At 40.5% G+C, this 8,480-nt stretch overlaps 1 pseudogene across 1 annotated transcript; it reads right to left on the reverse strand.

Moving 5' to 3' along the window:
- Window positions 1-7,967: 7,967 nt before the first annotated feature.
- Window positions 7,968-8,279, reverse strand: LOC309560365 (histone H4-like; annotated as a pseudogene). The gene has a single exon. The product of its transcript is annotated as a histone H4-like (transcript).
- Between the last annotated feature and the right edge of the window lie 201 nt (window positions 8,280-8,480).

The raw sequence follows: 8,480 nt of genomic DNA on the forward strand, positions 1-8,480 counted from the left end.
TACAAAGAGGGCAAACATATACCTATAAAGACCACAGATCACCGCAGATCAAAAATAAAAATTGCCAGACCGGAAGTGAACACGCAAAGGTCATACATATGTGAATATAAAAACAATTAAACAATTATTAGACACATACATGAATAATACATATAAAAATGTATCATAATAATATGAATAAAAATATAAAAAGTTAAAAATTAAAAAAGAGGAAGAAAAATGATAAAGAAAAATGATAGAGGAATAAGAGAAGGGTGATCTATTGGACATCTCAATAGAAGTGCCACTCCAAAAGTTACTGATTGTTAATGTGGGCATTAATGTCCCATTCCACATTCATGCCATGAGGCTGGTAGGATTTCAACTCATGAATCCAAAAGGTTTCTCTTCTTGAAATGCTACATTTCATATTGCTACCTCTCCAGTGAGGAGAGTAGCTCTCAATGACAGAAACTTCCAATTGGGAATGGTTTCTTCCATGGCATCTATCATGGTGCAATGACACACTGTGCTTGGGGAAACCTTTTTTTGATGTTATTCAGGTGTTCCCCAATCCTGATGCTGGGTGTCCGTATGGTTCTTCCCACGTACTGTAAGCCACAACTACAGGTTAGGAGGTAAACCACCCCCTTGGTGTGGCATGTGATACAGCTCTTTGTATTGTACTTTCTTTTCGTGACTGTTGAACTAAAGGTTTTGGTCCTATTGGTTATTGTCTCTCGGCACACCCGCATCTTTTGCAAGGAAAAAAACCTTTAAGATGGCCAAACATTTTAGGGACTACAGGTTTATCTATAGGATTTGGGGCTATCAAGTCCTTGACATTCCTGGCTCTTTTGTAAATGATTTGGGGCTTGTCCGGGAGTGTGGGGCCCACATCCTATCTCCTTTTAGTACATCCCAATATTTATGGAAGGTTCGATTGATCCACCTAAAACCATTAGAAAAAGACGTGACAAAAGCGTACTCAAACTTAGAAAACGTACTTTTTAACTTGTTTCGGTTTAGGAACAATCAAATCTTTTTGGTGTAATGAACTTGCTATTTGGATCTCTTCCTCCAAGGATTTCTCATTGAAACCCTTTTCTAGAAATCTCTCCTTCAGAACCTCGCTCTGTTTCTGAAAAACCTCGGTATCAGTGCAATTACGCCGGATGCGTCTGCATTGGCTCTTAGAGACAGAGGAGACCCACGTGGGATGATGACAGCTGTCTGTCGAGATAAAACCGTTTTTGTCTGTCGGTTTAAAATAAGTAGCCGTGCAGAAACTTGATCATCTCCTGGAGATAGTCACATCAAGAAAATAATGGACTCCTTACTAAATTCATATGTGAGGCGTATCCCCAATTATTGCAATTCAGTCTTTCCATAAAACGGTGCAAAGAATCCACGTCCCCTTTCCACACCATCAGCATGTCATCTATATATCTTCTCCATAGGTGCACTTCCTTCTCTTTATTTGCAAAGATATTCCGGTCTTCCCACAAAGCCATAAATAAGTTGGCAAGGCTAGGGGCGAATTTAGCGCCTATAGCCACGCTAGTCTTTTGCAAATAGAGGTTGCCACATAATAGAAGTAATTGTGTTCCATTCCGAACTTAAGAAGCTCAAGGATGAAACATTTTTGTTGTAGAGGGAGGTCATGACTCTGATCTAAAAAAATGCTGACTGCTTCGTATCCCATATGGTGGGGTATGATAGTATAAAGGGAAGAGACGTCTGCAGTCACTAGTAACAGCTCACCTTCCACCTCCAATTGTGTCATCTCTCGTATGCACTGGGAAGTGTCCTTTAAAAAGGCAGGTGTATCTTGAACTAATGGTTGAAGGAAAAGGTCTACATACTTGCCAATTCTGGAAGTAACGGAATCAATTTTGCTGACGATCGGTCTTCAAGGAGGTTTAAACAGACTTTTATGAATTTTTGGCAAGTCTTAAAGACCAGGCCATTTATTGCGATACGGCACTGCATTACTTTAACTGACAATTGCGCGGTCATGCAACACTGTACCCAAATAGAATCACTGTCCTTTTTGTCCTACAAATAGAGTTTTCTTTTGGTGATATTTGATCACCTCTGTGCTTTTTATTTTTTGCGCTATAAACAAAAAAAGAGCAACAATTCTGAAAAAAAAACAAAACTATATTTTTTACTTTCTGCTATAAAACACAGCCAATAAAAAAATTAAAAATCTAATTTTTTCATCAATTTAGGCCAATATGCATTCTGCCTTAAGCATATATTGAATGGTTTGCGCAAAAGTTATCGCGTCTACAACTAGGGGATAAATTTATGTCCTTTTTATTTATTTATTTTTTACTAGTAATGGCGGCGATCAGCAATTTTTAGCAGGACTGTGCGACATTGCGACAGAAAGATCGGACACTGTTAGTGGTTTGGTCAATCCCATCCCCACTATAGTTAAGTCTAATCTGTTCTATGTAAGAGCGGAGGCTCTGGAAGAGTCCTTTGCCACTGGAATAAACACAAGTAGTCTGTGTGTGGTACAAAGGACTTCTCGTCTGTTTAATACATATCCAGAGATCTTTATACAAAGAATACAGGATGCACAGTAAAAGGGGGGTGTCTAGGGTACATTCCTTATAAGGGGGTATAAACGAATCAATTTCGAGCTATAGGAAACAAGCTCCATTTACAGGCATTAATTTATTTAGTAAATTCTATTGGTTAATAATGAAAGCTTAGACATTTCTGATCTCATCCTCATAAAGAGGAACTAAACTATAAGGCGACAGTATTCTACAGGAAACATGATAGTATAATTAGAACATGCTATAATGTCAATTGCAAGATACGTGCAGAATGGAGTTTAAACATATAGATATACAAAATGGATACTAAATGGATACTAAAGATGGAGGAGCATGTCCCAAGCTCCTACAATCCCCTCTAAAAAATCATAATTTCGTATGCATGATTTTTCTTCCTATCATTTATACAGTGTCATCAGAGGACACAAGGTCTCTCTGGAAAGGGACAGCAGGTTAGGCGACAATGTCCTTGGCTTCCTTAGTATAATCAAATAAGGACCTAATCCTGCCCACCTAAATGGTAGACTTAGCTTTCTTGGCTTTATAGAACTTTACATATTCCTGATAATCAAAAGGGGTTTGGGTTTGTTGGATCAGCACACCTTGTCTAGCTGTTAGAAATGTGTCAACATGTTCAGCATCTCTGTTAAAGTACAAACTTACATAAGATCCCCCTCTGCTAGCTGAGTCTGGGTTCTTTGTGGTCTTAGCGATTAGGCACATAATAAGCTTAAAACATGCATATAAAAATAATAGAAAAAGTAAAATCATCACAATCATCATAGCAATGTCTTTTAACCAGGAAAACACTTCCCCAAAACCAAAACTCCCCATACCTCAAAGGGATCACAGCTTTTAGCAATGTTACGGGCCTCTTCTTGCAACTTATTGACCTCCTTTCTGTGTTGGGCAATTATGTCATAGTAATTTGGCACTTCCAAAGTGGTATTGTATATCCAAGTGCAACACTCATAGTCCTCAGTATGCTCACAGAGGCCAGTCAGTGCAGCACTCATACTCTCTATAGCTAGATCATGTAATTCTAACTTCTTCCTAATGGCCCTTTGTTCAAGATTTAGCAACTTAATATCATCTGAATTATTTTCCATGATCTCATCAATGATTCCAGAATAATTATTACATTTTTTCATCATATCAATTGACCACCCTGTCCAGGGATAACATTCCTTCCCACAACATACATATATACTCTTTCCCAGTGAAAAGGGTCTTTGGGAAATATATTCTTGTAGGCGTCTATTCTGTACTGCGGTCACAAGATGGTCCAGTACTCTTTGTATGTCTCTAGAGAAATTCTGGTAATTACTCATTATGGTCTTATTTAAACTAGGACTTGATATATCAAACAGAGAACATGATTTTCCTAATGGGACTTGGCAGGAAGTAATATTAAAAATTGACTCTTTGAAAATGGAAGGGTTAACACGTGTGTTATTTCCTAGGCTGAAACACCAGTCTGGGAAATGGCTCCTACCATCTACTGGGAAGGTTATATTATTGTTACTTGATACATTAGTTAGAGTAGCAGAAGTCTCTTTAAGAAACTGGGTAATATTCAAAGGGACGGCCATAAGAGGGATGCGGGCTGTTTCTGGATGGAGTTTGCTACATATCCAACATTTCTCAAAACCTGACTTCTTTGCATAAGCATATTTAAATTTTGTTAATAGCATTTCACTATGAAAAGTGGGTGGATTCTCATCTACACCATTCTCACTACTCAATTCTCTCTTTGTTCTATTATGTATCTCATATGAAGGGTATGGTCAGCATATACTTCTCATGACACCCAAGTCTTCAGGGTGATAGATACAGTTAGTAACAGTCCATACAAAGGAAAACACTAAAAATGGAATCAGGATTATCAGCAGCCATAGTTTCCCCGAGTCCGGTGCAACTGGAAAAGTCATTTTCTACAGGGTCTGGGCGGTCTCCCCCTGTCAGTACCCCCTTTTCTTGACTCTCCTGTTCAAGGTCAGGGCGGTCTGCCCCCGTTAGTACCTCCTTTCTTGCTTCTGGATCCTCCGGCTCAGGTCCTGTCCGCACCAACTTCACTCTAGTGGCATGGATCCAAGTAGGGCTGTGTTCGGTCAAGACGGTGGTCCTGGTAACTGCTACCACAGTGGTCTCTGGGCCGTAGGCGAAATCCCTTTGTTTCTTTCCTTTGGGCAGTAGCTTCATCACCACTACGTCTCCTTCTCTGAAGGGATGGGTATTTTCCTGTAAAAAGAAAAGAAAGGTGCGAGCAACTTTTTGTTCCATTCCACTTGATTCGAAGTTTCAATTACTCTTTTCTCAATTTGTCTTTATTTGTGCTATTCATTCTTTCCATTATACCTGAACTCTGCGGATAATAATCTATTTTCAAGATTTTAACTAGTTCCTGGCATATTTTTGATATGACAGCTGGAGCATTATTAGAACTAATTCAAAGCAGGCACCCCAATCCAGGAATAATCTCCTGATTGAGAATGCACGCCACCGTGTGGGCATCTCCCTTTTTGTGGTCCTAAATGCTTCCACTCATCTGCTGAACACGTTCACTATTTGACTAAAAAGAACTCTTATTTCTTCCCTGCTTTGGGCCTATATGTGAAATCTATTTGTAGATGTGTGAATGGGTTTGATGGGTATTGGAGATGCTCATGTTTGGCCTGTTTGTTCCTAATACAGGTGATGCATCTAGCAACATATGCTTGCACTAAACTGTCAGTAATACTTCATATGTTGTTTCCCACTCCCTGTGTCCTATTCCATAATACTAGGCAATAAACAGTGGGGCGCTAGCTGCGGGTATACACACAAGAGCTCCCCTCTTTTAGAAAAAGGCTATTCTCAACTTTTTCCAAAACATCACCTAGGTCCTTAAAACCTGTTCTGTAGTATGTGTTTTTTAGCTTCAATAATGTGTGATCTTTTGGCTTGGAGCAGGAAATTAACCACAAAAACTTCCTCTGCTCTCTCTATGGCTGCCTATACATCATGTTCTGGTGTAACACAACCTTTAATACCAGTAGCCCATTTAAAACTGGGGCCTACCTAGGGCAAATGATGTGGCCATTCCTATTACCATCTCAAAAACTATAGGGCAAAGTCTACCACCATACTCCTGGGCAAGTACACCTGCCATGGTCTTACAATTGTCCCTTGCATAAACACAAAACATTTTTCCATGATTTGGGAGGCCCAGTGCAGGCGCTACAACCATAGCATTTTTCAGATAAATGAACGCATTTAACATTTCTTGTGATATTTCTGGACCTGTGGTTTGTCTCAAAATGTTATTATAGATAGGAGCAGTCCGGATCCATAACAATCAATGATCCTGTGGGCGGGCAAGACCCACTGTGGGCTGGCAAGACCCACTTCTTATGTGACTGACTCTACTATCACCCTCTGTGAGAACAAAACCAAGGTAAACAACACTTTCCTGACACCACTGTCATAATTCCTGTGACACTTTGTGTCCACATACATGTACATTTCAATAAACTCACTCGCTCTGACTGGCCTCCACAGAGTGACTACATATGTCAGATACATATTGTAGCGGGACTGACCCATGAGCAGGTGTCCATCCCCTCTTGCATGGTCTGGAGAACTATAGAGCGGACAATTGAATTGTCTACTTATAGCCCTAAGGCATTTCTACACCAGGTAAGTTACCTGGATTGAAAAACAAGAAACAAAGATGGCTGTGTCTCCTCGTCCAATAGGACGCTTAAAAAAAAACACACTACTTAAACCAATCACTGTACAGTGGGTAGCATCGGATGGTATGGCTGTCAGTAGAGATGGCACATCAGATACCACTTGCATGCTATGATCAGATAAAGAACTAAAAAACTTTTTGGCTTAGTGCCAATTTTCCCAAAAACCTTTTTTTTTTTTTTCCGTGCCATTCTAACAAAAATCTGGCCAGAGGTTCCCCTCTTTTAATAGAGGATACCCATAAAATATAATTTAAAAACTATAATCAGATAAAAAGTTAATCTGATTTGAAACTTTTGGCTCTGTACCAACAGGGTCCAATGGTCACACTAATTGCGGTAACTATTTCTGTCCAAAAATAAATTCCATAACTATACCAGGAATAAAGATTATGACATTTGAACGCTTTCTTGGCAAGTAGCCAATTTTCAAAATTTTGCAGGAAGGCTCCCCTTCACATAGGGGACCATTTGCAAGATATAATTTTTCATTATCTATAATTCTATAAAAAATAACTTCAAAATATCTTGCAGACAACGGCAATTTATGTTTTGCTTAACCACTTTACCACCGGAGGATTTTGCTGTCTTCCGTCCAGGCCACGTTTTGCGATTCGGCACTGTGCGATTTTAACTGACAATTGCGCGGTCGTGCGACGCCGTACCCAAACGAAATTTACGTCCATTTTTCCCACAAACAGAGCTTTCTTTTGGTGGTATTTGATCACCTGTGCGATTTTACTTTTTGCGCTATAAACGAAAAAAGAGCGTTTATTTTGAAAAAACAACAATATTTTTCAAATTTTTTTATATGAAATTCCCCCCCAAAAAAATTTAAAAATCTAATTTTTTAAAATTGTTGGCCAATTTGTTTTCTGCTACCTATGTTTGGTAAAAAAAATCACGATAAGCGTATTTTGATTGGTTTGCGCACAAGTTATTGCGTTTACTAACTACGGGAAAGATTTCTGTCATTTTTGGTGTTTTTTTTTTAACGCGTAATGGCGGCGATCTGCGATTTTTTTTGCGGGACTGCGACATTGCGGCGGACAGATCTGACCCTTGACTGACATTTTTGACACTTTTGGGGGTACCAGTGACATTACTGCAGTAATCAGTGCTATATATATGCACTGTTACTGTAAAAATGACACTGGCAGGGAAGGGGTTAATTTTATTGGAGAGGGAGGGGTTAATGTATGCCTGGTGCTTACTGACGTGTGGGGGGGGAGGTGACTTTGTGAGACAGGGACAGATCGGATGTCCAGCTATGCTGAACACTCCGATCTGTCACTCCCTGTCACTATGGAGATCCGCCCGCTGTGTTTACACACAGCGGGCGGATCTCCAGACTCGATCCCCGACGATCGAGTAAGAGCAGCTCCTCCCCTGGCCCGACTCCCGCTGTGAATGAAAACGAGCGCCGCCTACAGGGGAGGAGTCCAGCGACGTAGGTCTACGTCGCTGGACGGGATTGTGGCAAAGTGCCGCAGAAGCCTCCATGTGAGCGGAGGTAAAGTGGTTAATAAAATCATGTTTTTATTCACTATTATTACTGTTCACAGAGGTTGCTATGCTTTATACTCAATGTATAAATGGCAAAACTCCAAAAAACTTCTATAAAAATAATTGTATATGTGTGTTGTGATGAAGTGGGGTAAGCGGTGGGTGTTGGGGGAGGGGTTTATCCTCCTAATCCATAGAGAGTGCGCCCCTGGCGTTTGAGAGCATAGACGACATCCATGGCGGTGACGGTCTTCCTCTTGGCGTGCTCGGTGTAGGTGATGGCATCGCGGATGACATTCTCCAGGAAAACCTTCAGCACTCCGCGGGTCTCCTCATAGATGAGTCCGGAGATGCGCTTGACACCCCCTCTGCGGGCCAAACGTCAGATTGCGGGTTTGGTGATGCCCTGGATGTTGTCCCGGAGCACCTTCCTGTACTGCTTGGCGCCTCCTTTCCCCAGACCCTTCCCTCTTTTACCGCGACCAGACATGATGATTCTCTGCTACAAAGACGGACTAAACTATAAGGCGACAGTATTCTACAGGAAACATGATAGTATAATTAGAACATGCTATAATGTCAATTGCGAGATACGTGCAGAATGGAGTTTAGACACATATATATACAAAATGGATACTAAATGGATTCTAAAGATGGAGGAGCATGTCCCAAGCTCCTACAGACACCTAAC

Source organism: Pelophylax lessonae (genome assembly GCF_965119305.1).
Source record: "Pelophylax lessonae genome assembly, chromosome: 7".
Lineage (NCBI taxonomy): Eukaryota > Metazoa > Chordata > Amphibia > Anura > Ranidae > Pelophylax > Pelophylax lessonae.